General features: G+C 36.3%; 6 non-coding genes across 6 annotated transcripts; all 6 read left to right on the top strand.

The window, feature by feature from the left end:
• The first annotated feature begins 1,751 nt into the window (after nt 1-1,751).
• Nucleotides 1,752-1,942, top strand: LOC135764492 (U2 spliceosomal RNA). The gene has a single exon (XR_010540039.1). It is a non-coding gene; the product is annotated as a U2 spliceosomal RNA (small nuclear RNA).
• Nucleotides 1,943-2,724: 782 nt separating this feature from the next.
• On the top strand, nt 2,725-2,889 carry LOC135764348 (U1 spliceosomal RNA). Its single transcript, XR_010539901.1, has one exon. It is a non-coding gene; the product is annotated as a U1 spliceosomal RNA (small nuclear RNA).
• A 6,549-nt stretch (nt 2,890-9,438) lies between these two features.
• LOC135764491 (U2 spliceosomal RNA) lies at nt 9,439-9,629 on the top strand. Its single transcript, XR_010540038.1, has one exon. It is a non-coding gene; the product is annotated as a U2 spliceosomal RNA (small nuclear RNA).
• A 782-nt stretch (nt 9,630-10,411) lies between these two features.
• On the top strand, nt 10,412-10,576 carry LOC135764347 (U1 spliceosomal RNA). The gene has a single exon (XR_010539900.1). It is a non-coding gene; the product is annotated as a U1 spliceosomal RNA (small nuclear RNA).
• A 5,675-nt stretch (nt 10,577-16,251) lies between these two features.
• LOC135764490 (U2 spliceosomal RNA) lies at nt 16,252-16,442 on the top strand. Its single transcript, XR_010540037.1, has one exon. It is a non-coding gene; the product is annotated as a U2 spliceosomal RNA (small nuclear RNA).
• Nucleotides 16,443-17,224: 782 nt separating this feature from the next.
• On the top strand, nt 17,225-17,389 carry LOC135764346 (U1 spliceosomal RNA). Its single transcript, XR_010539899.1, has one exon. It is a non-coding gene; the product is annotated as a U1 spliceosomal RNA (small nuclear RNA).
• The last annotated feature ends 3,455 nt before the right edge of the window (nt 17,390-20,844 follow it).

Raw genomic sequence — 20,844 nt, 5'->3', positions numbered from 1 at the left:
ATTTCTTTACCAGCATTGGATTTAGACCATTCAATGAGAAGAGTTAACAGCGTTTATTATGATTGATAAGCCCTCAACGGAGAATGAGGTCGGCATACATTAAAAGCCTTATTTTGTTTTTATCGTGTGCCTTCCAAAATGTATGCGACGAAACTTAAATCACGCAAAATATGAATGGTAACTAGACGTGCTTGTTGTGTGCAAGGAGTGCATTTATTTGTAAACTTTTGCTAAATCAAAATGGTTTATTTGTATTTGCTTTTTACCTGGGTTTTATCAGGTTCGCAGTCGGGACATTTTTAATCCATAGTGTATGCATAATTAATTTCAAAGAAATAAGAAGTAAAATGTGTAAGTATTCCTCAAAATGTGCTTTGGACTAAGTCCCCCGTCATCACAGCAAACGGGAGCAGACCCGAATAGGTATGGCTAGTTATTTTATTAAAAATTTCCAGCCGTCTGTAAATTTATGTTTGAAAGAAAAAAGTAAATTAATATCTTACTTACTGTTTTTGTCTTGTTTTCTAGTGAATATCTGACAATGCTTAAATGGAGATACATTTACTTGGTAAGCAAAGTGGCTTAAGATATTATGTATTGTAATAGAAAATTGTTATAAAAAAGTTTTGTTTTTGCTGGGAATTCTTGTATATATTTCACAGCTATATAATTAATTATAATAACGCACTTTTTGTTGATAAACATGTTAAAAAATACATTAACACATAATAATGTGGCAACAAATCAAATGTGCATTTAAATGCAACAAGCAAAAATAAATAAATAAAGCAAATGCACGGAAAAGAAACGAGGAATAAAAGAAACACCGCGATTAAAAAAATCAGATCGCATACTTTGTAAAATAATTGAAATAAATTATAAAAATCAACAGGTTTATATTTAAAACAAATAAAAAATATCTGCCAGCGGGGTAAGAAAAATAAACTTAATTCTAGTTTCAACTTAATTCAATAATAAACTCAATTTAGGTTTATTTTTCTTACCCCACTGGCAGATATTTTTACTTGTTTTAAGCCTTAACCTATTACATTTTAGAATTTATTTCAGTAAACAAGACTTAAATTCTAAGCCACTTTGCTTATTAAGTAAATGTATCTCGATTTAAGAATTATTTTTTAACTCGAAAACATTAAGAAAATACTAAGTAAACGAACAAATTGGGATGTTCAAAACACTTAAATATTTTTTTTCACTCTACCCTTCATATTACAGCTGTCGAAAAACCACAGCAACGTTGACAGACCCGGAAGCCATGATACATTAGCAGTTTTTAAAATAAGTTAAATCTAGAATCCTTATTGGTTTTAGATACTTTAAAGCAATGAATGATCTTCTTTCTTTTGAATTGATTTGGTATTATGGAGGAGCTCTGTGTCTGGTTATTGAAGATGATTTGTTCTTTGCTCCTATGTTGGCTTATTTTTTTGTTATTTCCGTTACTATATATATTTTTTCTTTGTTTTTTCTGATTTGAGGTTATGAAAATGTTTTAATTTGTAATAAAGGTTTTTTGAAAATTCTAAATTCTCTCTATCTCTCTCTCTCTCTCTCTCTCTCTCTCTCATGAGCGTGGATCAGATCCTGCATTAAAACATGAACTTCTGATTTGCTAGCTCAACGTTCTACCTCTGGGTTATACAATGAGAACGTATAGAGTTAAATGCCCGCTAGCCTCCACCCCAAAAGCCAGCGCCTTCGCCGGCTCCCCCTTTGGCTGCGTCTATTCCGGTATCGCTTCTCGGCCTTTTGGCTAAGATCAAGTGTAGTATCTGTTCTTATCAGTTTAATGTCTGATACGTCTCCTATCCGGGGACTATATGTTAAATGGATTTTTGACCTTCGGAAATGGAAGCGGAGCTTGCTCCTTCCACTCCATGCATCAACATGGTATTGCAGTGTTTCCATGAATGGTGCGCTCCCCATCTCGGGGATAAATAAGTCAAGTATAAAAAAAGAATTTGCTTCTTTTGTGCGTGAGTGACGGTGTTTTTTCTAATCCGTGTGTTTTAAAATTGCTGTGGTTTCGTTGGCTTTATTGGTTTAACGAAAAGCTTGCGTGGAAATGAACACGCTGATAAAGAAATGTTTTTGTAATGTATTTAATTATTTTCTTTACAAGTTTGCGGAGGTGATACGAGGACGAATTAAACATCCTCGACACAGCTGAAGGCGCAACAAAAGCGAACGAGACCGATTGGAATGTTAAAAACACCTGAAAACTTTTTTCACTACCCTTCATACTACAGCTGTCGAAACACCACAGCAACGTCGACAGACCTGGAAGCATAGCTGTACTTGTTTAACTCACAACGACAACGGGTAAGTCATTGAGCCCTGTGTTTTTATTTATCCACGTTCTAAAATTGCTATGCTTTCGTTGTTTCTTGATTGCTCTGTACATTTCTTTGTTTCTATTCCACGTAAAGTTACTTTGTAATAACGAAACCATATATTTGAATGCGCAATTTAAATCCATTTGATTTAAATTGTTTCACATATTTCACTCTACACGGTTCAACCGGGCTGGAAACGGAATAAAAACAGGGTAGATCTCGAAGAATGTTTGGTCTCAGACGTGGCTTCGTGCGCTTTCCACCTGGTCACACACAGTAAATGAAATGTTAGTCGGACGGCCTCCGGGGGCGCCGTCGATGTGATCGGTCACAGGAAGATGCGGCCGTCTGGCCTCAAAGGGTGTCGCTCATACTTACCTGGCAGGGGAGACACCATGATCATGAAGGTGGTTCACCCAGGGCGAGGCTCAGCCATTGCACTCCGGTTGGGCTGACCCTTTGCGAATTCCCCAAATGTGGGAATCTCGACTGCAAAATTTCTGATAGTGGGGGACTGCGTTCGCGCTCTCCCCTGACCTTTGTGTTAAAAATAGATTCGCTTGTCGTTTTACGTAAAATCCAAGAGACGTCTAACCACGGCCCAAGAATACATTAGTCATCAAAAAAGCGGCTATTCAACGACTACATAACTTTTAATAGACAGCGAATAAGTGTCTAGGCTAAAACAAGGCTTAATTTGGGCTGTCAGTGAAAATCTAATAGCCGTTTGACCATTCCAAACGAATAGACTAGCCATTAAATAGAACCACAATCAAACGGCTACATGTCTAAGAGCACAAAATAATGCTTAGATGATTCTTTTACTTCCAATATAAGAGGTTCTCGGGAATGGCAATCATCCAAACTAATAAATTATAAAGGCTTTTATAAGAAAATGACAACAGTTAAACAACCTAGACAGCGTTGGGCAATACAAAATGCTAATAAATACAAGACAAATTGAAATATTGTACATGCATGTACATTAAACCAGCCAACAAATCTGCCAATGGGCTACGACAATTTTTCTTGAATTAAGTGTTTATATCTAGATTTGTTTCTTACCCCTTTGGCAGATTTATTTGCTTGTTTTAAGCCCAAATTCTGAGTTTTTTCTCCCTAAAGGCTAGGTTTATTTTCTTAGGGCATTTTGCTCATCAAAAAATGCATCTTATTTTAAGACTTTCTAGATATTTGTATAGTTAAAACAGTTCGAAATAACAAGTAAGAAATGATTTTTTGCAATGTATTCATTCATTCGCTACCCTTCATACTACAGCTGTCGAAAAACCACAGCAACGTCGACAGACCTGGAAGCGTAGCTGTATTTGTTGTAGATAGGAGTTTTCCTTACTCAAACATGTTCTGAGGGCAGCAAGAATATGTTCACAAAAACGACCAATCAAAATGCTCGTTACTGGTTTAAGCCCTCAGCGGAGCCTTCAAGGCAGCTTCTGCAGTGAAGCAGTTCGAGCTCACCGTCGGTCAGATGAGTAGCGCAGATATGGTAAGATAGGAACGAGACTGTTTTTGAATTCAGCTCGAAACGTTCCGAGCATTTAAGTGACGCGTTTTCACGTGTCCGTGGCACGACTTTCTTTTTCGTGCCAGTTTCACGGATTGGTTACTCAATTTTTTTTCCTTTTTTCAAACCATTGTCGATTGGGATTGGGGTTAGATTTGTGGTTTTCGTCACATTTTTAAACTATTCTCGCGCAAGGATAAAGTTGGGTTTGGGTTACAATGACATTGTTTATACATTTATTTGTCAGAAAATTAAATTGTTCTTGCTTGGAGTTGGGGTTAGAGTTGGGTTAGGGTAAGGATGTCATTTTATGTAACAGAAAGTTGTTCTAACCCCAATCCCAAGCGACAATGGTAAGAAAATAGGAAAAACAATTGAATAAACAATACATGAAACTGGCACGAAAAAGAAAGGTGTGCCACGGACACGTGAAAACGCGCCACTTAAATGCTCGAAACGTTTCGAGCTGAATTCAAAATCAGTCTCATTCCTATCTTACCATATCTGCGCTACTCATCTGACCAACGGTGAGCTCGAACTGCTTCACTGCAGAAGCTGCCTTGAAGGCTCCGCTGAGGGCTTAAACCAGTAACGAGCATTTTGATTGGTCGTTTTTGTGAACATATTCTTGCTGCCCTCAGAACATGTTTGAGTAAGGAAAACTCCTACGTGCGTATTTGTTTAACTCACAAAGACAACGGGTAAAGTATTTTCTTGATTACCTAAATGACTTGCTGTAGGAAAATAAGTTTAGGTTTAAGGGGGGAAATACAGTTTAAAGGGATATTTCAATTTATGATGATAATTCTGTCATCATTTACTCATGCATACAGGCTTACAACAACACGAGGATTAGTTTTTTTCTGAGTAACACAAAAGAAGGTATTTTGAGGAATGATGGTAAACCCACAGCAGATAGTCACCATTGACTTCCATAGTAGGAATAAAAAAATATGATGGAATTTAATAGGTACCATCAACCGTGTGCTAACCATCACTTTGCAAAATATTTTCTTCATCATTTATCACGATACTTCCAAAATATTTTTTCCTACTAAGTCAATATTTCATTATTTGCTTTACAAGCTTAAAAATGATGGTGACAGGATTCCATGGTAATCACAAACAGGTAAACAAGTAAAATAATCACTATTTACTTTTAAAAGCATTTTGAAAATTGCTTGCTTATGCTGGGAGTAAAGGTATTTCATGCAAAAGGTATTTCCTCTTTAAAAGGTAATGTATGCTTCTTTTAAAGCTGACACATTTGCCACATTAAAATAACAGAAATGTGTACTGTTTAAACTTTTTGGAGCCGGTGTGTCTGTGTTCTTGGGGCACACATCTACATGTAAAAGCAGAATTGCTTATTATTCTTCTCTATTTCTTGTATAGGTCAATTATGAGTGAAGAACCGTTCACCAAATGAAGACCGCAGCCAGGTGACGGGATCCTGTGGTAATCACAAACAGGTAAACCAGTAAAATAATCATCATTTAATGTTAAAATAATTTTGAAAATTGAAGTTCTGTGTGTTCTTATTGTACTTTATTTATTTCTGCAGGTAAGCACCATACCGTAAGCTTCATTCCCTTTATAACAGGTAAGGTTCATACTGTTTTATTCTTTTGTACTGTTTTATTCGTACTGTTTTAAATCATTCAGTAAATGCAAAGTTAAACTGATGTGTTTTTAATCTAGATTTAAAAGTGTCTACTGTTGAAGCACATCTGATCTCTTCTGAAAGCTGATAATAACTGAATGCTGAGGCACCTTGTTTTGAGTGAACCCTTGTTTTTTCTAAATGACCTGATCCTATTGATCCGAGTAATCGGTTTCATATTCGATTAGCATATCTGTCATGTATTGTAGCCATGAAGTGGTTTTTAAACAAGAAACAGTACTTTTAAAATCCATTGACCATTGCAATAATCGGCCCTGCTGGTGATGAAAGCATGAACAAGTTTCTCTAAGTCCTGTCTTGAGACAAAACCTCTAATTCTGGCAATATTTCTGAGATGGTAGTAAAAGCAGAATTCCTTATTATTTTTCTCTATCTCAGGCTCTACGGCATATATGTCATGATTTTATTTGTCTATTTATATGTCTATTTACAAGGACTGCCTTGGCCAAATGTTATTGTTAATTAATATTGAAGCAGTTATTTAACATAGGTCCTTTGAGTAGTGATTTGTGTAATGATCCATATATCTATTTTTATGTATATTTTTAACTTAGGAATGTGATTTTAAAGCTCATATTTGTTATTGTATGACACCTCTCATGTTATGAAAGTAAAAAATAAATGTATTTTCTGATGTCTTGCATTTCTGTTTTTAAACTGTTAATCCTTATCAAGTGCTATACATTAGAAAGTGGATATAGAGTGAAATGCACACGGTGAATAATGAACGCAGACCTTCAGTGCCGGACCTCTGACCCGCTAACCTCCATCCCGACAGCCAGCGCCTTCTCCGGATGCCATTGCGGTATCGCTTCTCGGCTTTTTGGGTAAGATCGAGTGGACACCGGGGACTACACGTTTAAATGGATTTTTGACCTTCGGCTATGGAAGCGAGGCTTGTTCCGTCCACTCCGTGCATCGACTCTGGCGCTTTCCGGGGACAAATAAGGTGAGTTTAAAATCAGAGTTTGCTTCTTTAGTGCGTGGTTGCCAGTTTGTTTGCCAGTCCGTGGTCCATAATACGTTCCGCGTTCGTGGTCTCTCCATCGCTCAGTACTTTTCTGTGTTTCTATTTTACGTAAAGCTAACACCAAAACGATTGTGGAAGGCGCTATATAGATTGTTCTCAAAGAAAAAAAACGAGAAACAAACCCATGTGAATATGGGTCAAATTATCTAGGCGGAGCACTTCGTTCAAAGAAAAACGCAACAGAATTGTTTGCGTTGAACAAAGACAATGGTGCCTGCAGACATCGAATGTGTATTGTGGATAAAAAATGGCCAGTGGGGTGGGACAATTTTTCTTGAATTAAGTGTTTATGGGAAAAGTTCACGAATTTTTTCTTACCCTGTAGTCAGATTTATTTGCTTGTTTTAAGCATAAAATAACAGGAGAAGAAATTGTGTAGGGGGAGCAGAGGGTTTTTTTTCGTTCAAAGAAAAGCAGCGTGGCACGAATGAATGTTTGGCTGAAATGCTATCGTAATTTCCCCCTTAATTTTCCTTACAAACATGAAACCAGAGAGAAGGGTCAGTTGGCATCGAATTGCACCTTGTATTCGGTGATTGATTGAGGAAAAATATGCGTATGTGTATATATATACTTGTTTTGTTGAACAGAGACAATGGCCGCGTGCTCCAGCGTCACCTATATGCCTATTTCACAAAATGGCGGCTTTGACCGGAAGTAGGGAAAACATCGTTCAGGTTGCACCACTACGATGGCCACTCAATATAGTATGGACTGACAGCTGCTTTGTTTTCTCCTACACATGAATTTACTTGTAAAAATAACAATAACAGATATTGTCGATTGGTGTTATATTATTTTTTTAGCATTTCGTATTATCAAAATATATCATATGTTAGACAGCTTATCAATTTTAAATAAAATAACGAGACATACATAACTATTCGTGTCTGCTCCCGTTTATTGTAATGAGTGTGCACATTTGGAGAAATACTTAGACATTTTACTTCTTATTTCTTTAGACTGAATAATTATTTCTTATTAATTCCAAAGTATGCGACCCGATGATCTAATCGTGGTGTTGTATGTGCTATTCCTCGTTTGTTTGCCTGCATCCATTGCTTTACGGCTTGCTTGTTGCGTTTAAATGCACATTTGATTTCTTTACCAGCATTGGATTTAGACCATTCAATGAGAAGAGTTAACAGCGTTTATTATGATTGATAAGCCCTCAACGGAGAATGAGGTCGGCATACATTAAAAGCCTTATTTTGTTTTTATCGTGTGCCTTCCAAAATGTATGCGACGAAACTTAAATCACGCAAAATATGAATGGTAACTAGACGTGCTTGTTGTGTGCAAGGAGTGCATTTATTTGTAAACTTTTGCTAAATCAAAATGGTTTATTTGTATTTGCTTTTTACCTGGGTTTTATCAGGTTCGCAGTCGGGACATTTTTAATCCATAGTGTATGCATAATTAATTTCAAAGAAATAAGAAGTAAAATGTGTAAGTATTCCTCAAAATGTGCTTTGGACTAAGTCCCCCGTCATCACAGCAAACGGGAGCAGACCCGAATAGGTATGGCTAGTTATTTTATTAAAAATTTCCAGCCGTCTGTAAATTTATGTTTGAAAGAAAAAAGTAAATTAATATCTTACTTACTGTTTTTGTCTTGTTTTCTAGTGAATATCTGACAATGCTTAAATGGAGATACATTTACTTGGTAAGCAAAGTGGCTTAAGATATTATGTATTGTAATAGAAAATTGTTATAAAAACGTTTTGTTTTTGCTGGGAATTCTTGTATATATTTCACAGCTATATAATTAATTATAATAACGCACTTTTTGTTGATAAACATGTTAAAAAATACATTAACACATAATAATGTGGCAACAAATCAAATGTGCATTTAAATGCAACAAGCAAAAATAAATAAATAAAGCAAATGCACGGAAAAGAAACGAGGAATAAAAGAAACACCGCGATTAAAAAAATCAGATCGCATACTTTGTAAAATAATTGAAATAAATTATAAAAATCAACAGGTTTATATTTAAAACAAATAAAAAATATCTGCCAGCGGGGTAAGAAAAATAAACTTAATTCTAGTTTCAACTTAATTCAATAATAAACTCAATTTAGGTTTATTTTTCTTACCCCACTGGCAGATATTTTTACTTGTTTTAAGCCTTAACCTATTACATTTTAGAATTTATTTCAGTAAACAAGACTTAAATTCTAAGCCACTTTGCTTATTAAGTAAATGTATCTCGATTTAAGAATTATTTTTTAACTCGAAAACATTAAGAAAATACTAAGTAAACGAACAAATTGGGATGTTCAAAACACTTAAATATTTTTTTTCACTCTACCCTTCATATTACAGCTGTCGAAAAACCACAGCAACGTTGACAGACCCGGAAGCCATGATACATTAGCAGTTTTTAAAATAAGTTAAATCTAGAATCCTTATTGGTTTTAGATACTTTAAAGCAATGAATGATCTTCTTTCTTTTGAATTGATTTGGTATTATGGAGGAGCTCTGTGTCTGGTTATTGAAGATGATTTGTTCTTTGCTCCTATGTTGGCTTATTTTTTTGTTATTTCCGTTACTATATATATTTTTTCTTTGTTTTTTCTGATTTGAGGTTATGAAAATGTTTTAATTTGTAATAAAGGTTTTTTGAAAATTCTAAATTCTCTCTATCTCTCTCTCTCTCTCTCTCTCTCTCATGAGCGTGGATCAGATCCTGCATTAAAACATGAACTTCTGATTTGCTAGCTCAACGTTCTACCTCTGGGTTATACAATGAGAACGTATAGAGTTAAATGCCCGCTAGCCTCCACCCCAAAAGCCAGCGCCTTCGCCGGCTCCCCCTTTGGCTGCGTCTATTCCGGTATCGCTTCTCGGCCTTTTGGCTAAGATCAAGTGTAGTATCTGTTCTTATCAGTTTAATGTCTGATACGTCTCCTATCCGGGGACTATATGTTAAATGGATTTTTGACCTTCGGAAATGGAAGCGGAGCTTGCTCCTTCCACTCCATGCATCAACATGGTATTGCAGTGTTTCCATGAATGGTGCGCTCCCCATCTCGGGGATAAATAAGTCAAGTATAAAAAAAGAATTTGCTTCTTTTGTGCGTGAGTGACGGTGTTTTTTCTAATCCGTGTGTTTTAAAATTGCTGTGGTTTCGTTGGCTTTATTGGTTTAACGAAAAGCTTGCGTGGAAATGAACACGCTGATAAAGAAATGTTTTTGTAATGTATTTAATTATTTTCTTTACAAGTTTGCGGAGGTGATACGAGGACGAATTAAACATCCTCGACACAGCTGAAGGCGCAACAAAAGCGAACGAGACCGATTGGAATGTTAAAAACACCTGAAAACTTTTTTCACTACCCTTCATACTACAGCTGTCGAAACACCACAGCAACGTCGACAGACCTGGAAGCATAGCTGTACTTGTTTAACTCACAACGACAACGGGTAAGTCATTGAGCCCTGTGTTTTTATTTATCCACGTTCTAAAATTGCTATGCTTTCGTTGTTTCTTGATTGCTCTGTACATTTCTTTGTTTCTATTCCACGTAAAGTTACTTTGTAATAACGAAACCATATATTTGAATGCGCAATTTAAATCCATTTGATTTAAATTGTTTCACATATTTCACTCTACACGGTTCAACCGGGCTGGAAACGGAATAAAAACAGGGTAGATCTCGAAGAATGTTTGGTCTCAGACGTGGCTTCGTGCGCTTTCCACCTGGTCACACACAGTAAATGAAATGTTAGTCGGACGGCCTCCGGGGGCGCCGTCGATGTGATCGGTCACAGGAAGATGCGGCCGTCTGGCCTCAAAGGGTGTCGCTCATACTTACCTGGCAGGGGAGACACCATGATCATGAAGGTGGTTCACCCAGGGCGAGGCTCAGCCATTGCACTCCGGTTGGGCTGACCCTTTGCGAATTCCCCAAATGTGGGAATCTCGACTGCAAAATTTCTGATAGTGGGGGACTGCGTTCGCGCTCTCCCCTGACCTTTGTGTTAAAAATAGATTCGCTTGTCGTTTTACGTAAAATCCAAGAGACGTCTAACCACGGCCCAAGAATACATTAGTCATCAAAAAAGCGGCTATTCAACGACTACATAACTTTTAATAGACAGCGAATAAGTGTCTAGGCTAAAACAAGGCTTAATTTGGGCTGTCAGTGAAAATCTAATAGCCGTTTGACCATTCCAAACGAATAGACTAGCCATTAAATAGAACCACAATCAAACGGCTACATGTCTAAGAGCACAAAATAATGCTTAGATGATTCTTTTACTTCCAATATAAGAGGTTCTCGGGAATGGCAATCATCCAAACTAATAAATTATAAAGGCTTTTATAAGAAAATGACAACAGTTAAACAACCTAGACAGCGTTGGGCAATACAAAATGCTAATAAATACAAGACAAATTGAAATATTGTACATGCATGTACATTAAACCAGCCAACAAATCTGCCAATGGGCTACGACAATTTTTCTTGAATTAAGTGTTTATATCTAGATTTGTTTCTTACCCCTTTGGCAGATTTATTTGCTTGTTTTAAGCCCAAATTCTGAGTTTTTTCTCCCTAAAGGCTAGGTTTATTTTCTTAGGGCATTTTGCTCATCAAAAAATGCATCTTATTTTAAGACTTTCTAGATATTTGTATAGTTAAAACAGTTCGAAATAACAAGTAAGAAATGATTTTTTGCAATGTATTCATTCATTCGCTACCCTTCATACTACAGCTGTCGAAAAACCACAGCAACGTCGACAGACCTGGAAGCGTAGCTGTATTTGTTTAACTCACAAAGACAACGGGTAAAGTATTTTCTTGATTACCTAAATGACTTGCTGTAGGAAAATAAGTTTAGGTTTAAGGGGGGAAATACAGTTTAAAGGGATATTTCAATTTATGATGATAATTCTGTCATCATTTACTCATGCATACAGGCTTACAACAACACGAGGATTAGTTTTTTTCTGAGTAACACAAAAGAAGGTATTTTGAGGAATGATGGTAAACCCACAGCAGATAGTCACCATTGACTTCCATAGTAGGAATAAAAAAATATGATGGAATTTAATAGGTACCATCAACCGTGTGCTAACCATCACTTTGCAAAATATTTTCTTCATCATTTATCACGATACTTCCAAAATAATTTTTCCTACTAAGTCAATATTTCATTATTTGCTTTACAAGCTTAAAAATGATGGTGACAGGATTCCATGGTAATCACAAACAGGTAAACAAGTAAAATAATCACTATTTACTTTTAAAAGCATTTTGAAAATTGCTTGCTTATGCTGGGAGTAAAGGTATTTCATGCAAAAGGTATTTCCTCTTTAAAAGGTAATGTATGCTTCTTTTAAAGCTGACACATTTGCCACATTAAAATAACAGAAATGTGTACTGTTTAAACTTTTTGGAGCCGGTGTGTCTGTGTTCTTGGGGCACACATCTACATGTAAAAGCAGAATTGCTTATTATTCTTCTCTATTTCTTGTATAGGTCAATTATGAGTGAAGAACCGTTCACCAAATGAAGACCGCAGCCAGGTGACGGGATCCTGTGGTAATCACAAACAGGTAAACCAGTAAAATAATCATCATTTAATGTTAAAATAATTTTGAAAATTGAAGTTCTGTGTGTTCTTATTGTACTTTATTTATTTCTGCAGGTAAGCACCATACCGTAAGCTTCATTCCCTTTATAACAGGTAAGGTTCATACTGTTTTATTCTTTTGTACTGTTTTATTCGTACTGTTTTAAATCATTCAGTAAATGCAAAGTTAAACTGATGTGTTTTTAATCTAGATTTAAAAGTGTCTACTGTTGAAGCACATCTGATCTCTTCTGAAAGCTGATAATAACTGAATGCTGAGGCACCTTGTTTTGAGTGAACCCTTGTTTTTTCTAAATGACCTGATCCTATTGATCCGAGTAATCGGTTTCATATTCGATTAGCATATCTGTCATGTATTGTAGCCATGAAGTGGTTTTTAAACAAGAAACAGTACTTTTTAAATCCATTGACCATTGCAATAATCGGCCCTGCTGGTGATGAAAGCATGAACAAGTTTCTCTAAGTCCTGTCTTGAGACAAAACCTCTAATTCTGGCAATATTTCTGAGATGGTAGTAAAAGCAGAATTCCTTATTATTTTTCTCTATCTCAGGCTCTACGGCATATATGTCATGATTTTATTTGTCTATTTATATGTCTATTTACAAGGACTGCCTTGGCCAAATGTTATTGTTAATTAATATTGAAGCAGTTATTTAACATAGGTCCTTTGAGTAGTGATTTGTGTAATGATCCATATATCTATTTTTATGTATATTTTTAACTTAGGAATGTGATTTTAAAGCTCATATTTGTTATTGTATGACACCTCTCATGTTATGAAAGTAAAAAATAAATGTATTTTCTGATGTCTTGCATTTCTGTTTTTAAACTGTTAATCCTTATCAAGTGCTATACATTAGAAAGTGGATATAGAGTGAAATGCACACGGTGAATAATGAACGCAGACCTTCAGTGCCGGACCTCTGACCCGCTAACCTCCATCCCGACAGCCAGCGCCTTCTCCGGATGCCATTGCGGTATCGCTTCTCGGCTTTTTGGGTGAGATCGAGTGGACACCGGGGACTACACGTTTAAATGGATTTTTGACCTTCGGCTATGGAAGCGAGGCTTGTTCCGTCCACTCCGTGCATCGACTCTGGCGCTTTCCGGGGACAAATAAGGTGAGTTTAAAATCAGAGTTTGCTTCTTTAGTGCGTGGTTGCCAGTTTGTTTGCCAGTCCGTGGTCCATAATACGTTCCGCGTTCGTGGTCTCTCCATCGCTCAGTACTTTTCTGTGTTTCTATTTTACGTAAAGCTAACACCAAAACGATTGTGGAAGGCGCTATATAGATTGTTCTCAAAGAAAAAAAACGAGAAACAAACCCATGTGAATATGGGTCAAATTATCTAGGCGGAGCACTTCGTTCAAAGAAAAACGCAACAGAATTGTTTGCGTTGAACAAAGACAATGGTGCCTGCAGACATCGAATGTGTATTGTGGATAAAAAATGGCCAGTGGGGTGGGACAATTTTTCTTGAATTAAGTGTTTATGGGAAAAGTTCACGAATTTTTTCTTACCCTGTAGTCAGATTTATTTGCTTGTTTTAAGCATAAAATAACAGGAGAAGAAATTGTGTAGGGGGAGCAGAGGGTTTTTTTTCGTTCAAAGAAAAGCAGCGTGGCACGAATGAATGTTTGGCTGAAATGCTATCGTAATTTCCCCCTTAATTTTCCTTACAAACATGAAACCAGAGAGAAGGGTCAGTTGGCATCGAATTGCACCTTGTATTCGGTGATTGATTGAGGAAAAATATGCGTATGTGTATATATATACTTGTTTTGTTGAACAGAGACAATGGCCGCGTGCTCCAGCGTCACCTATATGCCTATTTCACAAAATGGCGGCTTTGACCGGAAGTAGGGAAAACATCGTTCAGGTTGCACCACTACGATGGCCACTCAATATAGTATGGACTGACAGCTGCTTTGTTTTCTCCTACACATGAATTTACTTGTAAAAATAACAATAACAGATATTGTCGATTGGTGTTATATTATTTTTTTAGCATTTCGTATTATCAAAATATATCATATGTTAGACAGCTTATCAATTTTAAATAAAATAACGAGACATACATAACTATTCGTGTCTGCTCCCGTTTATTGTAATGAGTGTGCACATTTGGAGAAATACTTAGACATTTTACTTCTTATTTCTTTAGACTGAATAATTATTTCTTATTAATTCCAAAGTATGCGACCCGATGATCTAATCGTGGTGTTGTATGTGCTATTCCTCGTTTGTTTGCCTGCATCCATTGCTTTACGGCTTGCTTGTTGCGTTTAAATGCACATTTGATTTCTTTACCAGCATTGGATTTAGACCATTCAATGAGAAGAGTTAACAGCGTTTATTATGATTGATAAGCCCTCAACGGAGAATGAGGTCGGCATACATTAAAAGCCTTATTTTGTTTTTATCGTGTGCCTTCCAAAATGTATGCGACGAAACTTAAATCACGCAAAATATGAATGGTAACTAGACGTGCTTGTTGTGTGCAAGGAGTGCATTTATTTGTAAACTTTTGCTAAATCAAAATGGTTTATTTGTATTTGCTTTTTACCTGGGTTTTATCAGGTTCGCAGTCGGGACATTTTTAATCCATAGTGTATGCATAATTAATTTCAAAGAAATAAGAAGTAAAATGTGTAAGTATTCCTCAAAATGTGCTTTGGACTAAGTCCCCCGTCATCACAGCAAACGGGAGCAGACCCGAATAGGTATGGCTAGTTATTTTATTAAAAATTTCCAGCCGTCTGTAAATTTATGTTTGAAAGAAAAAAGTAAATTAATATCTTACTTACTGTTTTTGTCTTGTTTTCTAGTGAATATCTGACAATGCTTAAATGGAGATACATTTACTTGGTAAGCAAAGTGGCTTAAGATATTATGTATTGTAATAGAAAATTGTTATAAAAACGTTTTGTTTTTGCTGGGAATTCTTGTATATATTTCACAGCTATATAATTAATTATAATAACGCACTTTTTGTTGATAAACATGTTAAAAAATACATTAACACATAATAATGTGGCAACAAATCAAATGTGCATTTAAATGCAACAAGCAAAAATAAATAAATAAAGCAAATGCACGGAAAAGAAACGAGGAATAAAAGAAACACCGCGATTAAAAAAATCAGATCGCATACTTTGTAAAATAATTGAAATAAATTATAAAAATCAACAGGTTTATATTTAAAACAAATAAAAAATATCTGCCAGCGGGGTAAGAAAAATAAACTTAATTCTAGTTTCAACTTAATTCAATAATAAACTCAATTTAGGTTTATTTTTCTTACCCCACTGGCAGATATTTTTACTTGTTTTAAGCCTTAACCTATTACATTTTAGAATTTATTTCAGTAAACAAGACTTAAATTCTAAGCCACTTTGCTTATTAAGTAAATGTATCTCGATTTAAGAATTATTTTTTAACTCGAAAACATTAAGAAAATACTAAGTAAACGAACAAATTGGGATGTTCAAAACACTTAAATATTTTTTTTCACTCTACCCTTCATATTACAGCTGTCGAAAAACCACAGCAACGTTGACAGACCCGGAAGCCATGATACATTAGCAGTTTTTAAAATAAGTTAAATCTAGAATCCTTATTGGTTTTAGATACTTTAAAGCAATGAATGATCTTCTTTCTTTTGAATTGATTTGGTATTATGGAGGAGCTCTGTGTCTGGTTATTGAAGATGATTTGTTCTTTGCTCCTATGTTGGCTTATTTTTTTGTTATTTCCGTTACTATATATATTTTTTCTTTGTTTTTTCTGATTTGAGGTTATGAAAATGTTTTAATTTGTAATAAAGGTTTTTTGAAAATTCTAAATTCTCTCTATCTCTCTCTCTCTCTCTCTCTCTCTCATGAGCGTGGATCAGATCCTGCATTAAAACATGAACTTCTGATTTGCTAGCTCAACGTTCTACCTCTGGGTTATACAATGAGAACGTATAGAGTTAAATGCCCGCTAGCCTCCACCCCAAAAGCCAGCGCCTTCGCCGGCTCCCCCTTTGGCTGCGTCTATTCCGGTATCGCTTCTCGGCCTTTTGGCTAAGATCAAGTGTAGTATCTGTTCTTATCAGTTTAATGTCTGATACGTCTCCTATCCGGGGACTATATGTTAAATGGATTTTTGACCTTCGGAAATGGAAGCGGAGCTTGCTCCTTCCACTCCATGCATCAACATGGTATTGCAGTGTTTCCATGAATGGTGCGCTCCCCATCTCGGGGATAAATAAGTCAAGTATAAAAAAAGAATTTGCTTCTTTTGTGCGTGAGTGACGGTGTTTTTTCTAATCCGTGTGTTTTAAAATTGCTGTGGTTTCGTTGGCTTTATTGGTTTAACGAAAAGCTTGCGTGGAAATGAACACGCTGATAAAGAAATGTTTTTGTAATGTATTTAATTATTTTCTTTACAAGTTTGCGGAGGTGATACGAGGACGAATTAAACATCCTCGACACAGCTGAAGGCGCAACAAAAGCGAACGAGACCGATTGGAATGTTAAAAACACCTGAAAACTTTTTTCACTACCCTTCATACTACAGCTGTCGAAACACCACAGCAACGTCGACAGACCTGGAAGCATAGCTGTACTTGTTTAACTCACAACGACAACGGGTAAGTCATTGAGCCCTGTGTTTTTATTTATCCACGTTCTAAAATTGCTATGCTTTCGTTGTTTCTTGATTGCTCTGTACATTTCTTTGTTTCTATTCCACGTAAAGTTACTTTGTAATAACGAAACCATATATTTGAATGCGCAATTTAAATCCATTTGATTTAAATTGTTTCACATATTTCACTCTACACGGTTCAACCGGGCTGGAAACGGAATAAAAACAGGGTAGATCTCGAAGAATGTTTGGTCTCAGACGTGGCTTCGTGCGCTTTCCACCTGGTCACACACAGTAAATGAAATGTTAGTCGGACGGCCTCCGGGGGCGCCGTCGATGTGATCGGTCACAGGAAGATGCGGCCGTCTGGCCTCAAAGGGTGTCGCTCATACTTACCTGGCAGGGGAGACACCATGATCATGAAGGTGGTTCACCCAGGGCGAGGCTCAGCCATTGCACTCCGGTTGGGCTGACCCTTTGCGAATTCCCCAAATGTGGGAATCTCGACTGCAAAATTTCTGATAGTGGGGGACTGCGTTCGCGCTCTCCCCTGACCTTTGTGTTAAAAATAGATTCGCTTGTCGTTTTACGTAAAATCCAAGAGACGTCTAACCACGGCCCAAGAATACATTAGTCATCAAAAAAGCGGCTATTCAACGACTACATAACTTTTAATAGACAGCGAATAAGTGTCTAGGCTAAAACAAGGCTTAATTTGGGCTGTCAGTGAAAATCTAATAGCCGTTTGACCATTCCAAACGAATAGACTAGCCATTAAATAGAACCACAATCAAACGGCTACATGTCTAAGAGCACAAAATAATGCTTAGATGATTCTTTTACTTCCAATATAAGAGGTTCTCGGGAATGGCAATCATCCAAACTAATAAATTATAAAGGCTTTTATAAGAAAATGACAACAGTTAAACAACCTAGACAGCGTTGGGCAATACAAAATGCTAATAAATACAAGACAAATTGAAATATTGTACATGCATGTACATTAAACCAGCCAACAAATCTGCCAATGGGCTACGACAATTTTTCTTGAATTAAGTGTTTATATCTAGATTTGTTTCTTACCCCTTTGGCAGATTTATTTGCTTGTTTTAAGCCCAAATTCTGAGTTTTTTCTCCCTAAAGGCTAGGTTTATTTTCTTAGGGCATTTTGCTCATCAAAAAATGCATCTTATTTTAAGACTTTCTAGATATTTGTATAGTTAAAACAGTTCGAAATAACAAGTAAGAAATGATTTTTTGCAATGTATTCATTCATTCGCTACCCTTCATACTACAGCTGTCGAAAAACCACAGCAACGTCGACAGACCTGGAAGCGTAGCTGTATTTGTTTAACTCACAAAGACAACGGGTAAAGTATTTTCTTGATTACCTAAATGACTTGCTGTAGGAAAATAAGTTTAGGTTTAAGGGGGGAAATACAGTTTAAAGGGATATTTCAATTTATGATGATAATTCTGTCATCATTTACTCATGCATACAGGCTTACAACAACACGAGGATTAGTTTTTTTCTGAGTAACACAAAAGAAGGTATTTTGAGGAATGATGGTAAACCCACAGCAGATAGTCACCATTGACTTCCATAGTAGGAATAAAAAAATATGATGGAATTTAATAGGTACCATCAACCGTGTGCTAACCATCACTTTGCAAAATATTTTCTTCATCATTTATCACGATACTTCCAAAATAATTTTTCCTACTAAGTCAATATTTCATTATTTGCTTTACAAGCTTAAAAATGATGGTGACAGGATTCCATGGTAATCACAAACAGGTAAACAAGTAAAATAATCACTATTTACTTTTAAAAGCATTTTGAAAATTGCTTGCTTATGCTGGGAGTAAAGGTATTTCATGCAAAAGGTATTTCCTCTTTAAAAGGTAATGTATGCTTCTTTTAAAGCTGACACATTTGCCACATTAAAATAACAGAAATGTGTACTGTTTAAACTTTTTGGAGCCGGTGTGTCTGTGTTCTTGGGGCACACATCTACATGTAAAAGCAGAATTGCTTATTATTCTTCTCTATTTCTTGTATAGGTCAATTATGAGTGAAGAACCGTTCACCAAATGAAGACCGCAGCCAGGTGACGGGATCCTGTGGTAATCACAAACAGGTAAACCAGTAAAATAATCATCATTTAATGTTAAAATAATTTTGAAAATTGAAGTTCTGTGTGTTCTTATTGTACTTTATTTATTTCTGCAGGTAAGCACCATACCGTAAGCTTCATTCCCTTTATAACAGGTAAGGTTCATACTGTTTTATTCTTTTGTACTGTTTTATTCGTACTGTTTTAAATCATTCAGTAAATGCAAAGTTAAACTGATGTGTTTTTAATCTAGATTTAAAAGTGTCTACTGTTGAAGCACATCTGATCTCTTCTGAAAGCTGATAATAACTGAATGCTGAGGCACCTTGTTTTGAGTGAACCCTTGTTTTTTCTAAATGACCTGATCCTATTGATCCGAGTAATCGGTTTCATATTCGATTAGCATATCTGTCATGTATTGTAGCCATGAAGTGGTTTTTAAACAAGAAACAGTACTTTTTAAATCCATTGACCATTGCAATAATCGGCCCTGCTGGTGATGAAAGCATGAACAAGTTTCTCTAAGTCCTGTCTTGAGACAAAACCTCTAATTCTGGCAATATTTCTGAGATGGTAGTAAAAGCAGAATTCCTTATTATTTTTCTCTATCTCAGGCTCTACGGCATATATGTCATGATTTTATTTGTCTATTTATATGTCTATTTACAAGGACTGCCTTGGCCAAATGTTATTGTTAATTAATATTGAAGCAGTTATTTAACATAGGTCCTTTGAGTAGTGATTTGTGTAATGATCCATATATCTATTTTTATGTATATTTTTAACTTAGGAATGTGATTTTAAAGCTCATATTTGTTATTGTATGACACCTCTCATGTTATGAAAGTAAAAAATAAATGTATTTTCTGATGTCTTGCATTTCTGTTTTTAAACTGTTAATCCTTATCAAGTGCTATACATTAGAAAGTGGATATAGAGTGAAATGCACACGGTGAATAATGAACGCAGACCTTCAGTGCCGGACCTCTGACCCGCTAACCTCCATCCCGACAGCCAGCGCCTTCTCCGGATGCCATTGCGGTATCGCTTCTCGGCTTTTTGGGTGAGATCGAGTGGACACCGGGGACTACACGTTTAAATGGATTTTTGACCTTCGGCTATGGAAGCGAGGCTTGTTCCGTCCACTCCGTGCATCGACTCTGGCGCTTTCCGGGGACAAATAAGGTGAGTTTAAAATCAGAGTTTGCTTCTTTAGTGCGTGGTTGCCAGTTTGTTTGCCAGTCCGTGGTCCATAATACGATCCGCGTTCGTGGTCTCTCCATCGCTCAGTACTTTTCTGTGTTTCTATTTTACGTAAAGCTAACACCAAAACGATTGTGGAAGGCGCTATATAGATTGTTCTCAAAGAAAAAAAACGAGAAACAAACCCATGTGAATATGGGTCAAATTATCTAGGCGGAGCACTTCGTTCAAAGAAAAACGCAACAGAATTGTTTGCGTTGAACAAAGACAATGGTGCCTGCAGACATCGAATGTGTATTGTGGATAAAAAATGGCCAGTGGGGTGGGACAATTTTTCTTGAATTAAGTGTTTATGGGAAAAGTTCACGAATTTTTTCTTACCCTGTAGTCAGATTTATTTGCTTGTTTTAAGCATAAAATAACAGGAGAAGAAATTGTGTAGGGGGAGCAGAGGGTTTTTTTTCGTTCAAAGAAAAGCAGCGTGGCACGAATGAATGTTTGGCTGAAATGCTATCGTAATTTCCCCCTTAATTTTCCTTACAAACATGAAACCAGAGAGAAGGGTCAGTTGGCATCGAATTGCACCTTGTATTCGGTGATTGATTGAGGAAAAATATGCGTATGTGTATATATATACTTGTTTTGTTGAACAGAGACAATGGCCGCGTGCTCCAGCGTCACCTATATG

Source organism: Paramisgurnus dabryanus, chromosome 9 (genome assembly GCF_030506205.2).
Source record: "Paramisgurnus dabryanus chromosome 9, PD_genome_1.1, whole genome shotgun sequence".
In the NCBI taxonomy this organism is placed as follows: Eukaryota; Metazoa; Chordata; class Actinopteri; order Cypriniformes; family Cobitidae; genus Paramisgurnus; species Paramisgurnus dabryanus.
This window is presented reverse-complemented; position numbering and strand designations above follow the sequence as displayed.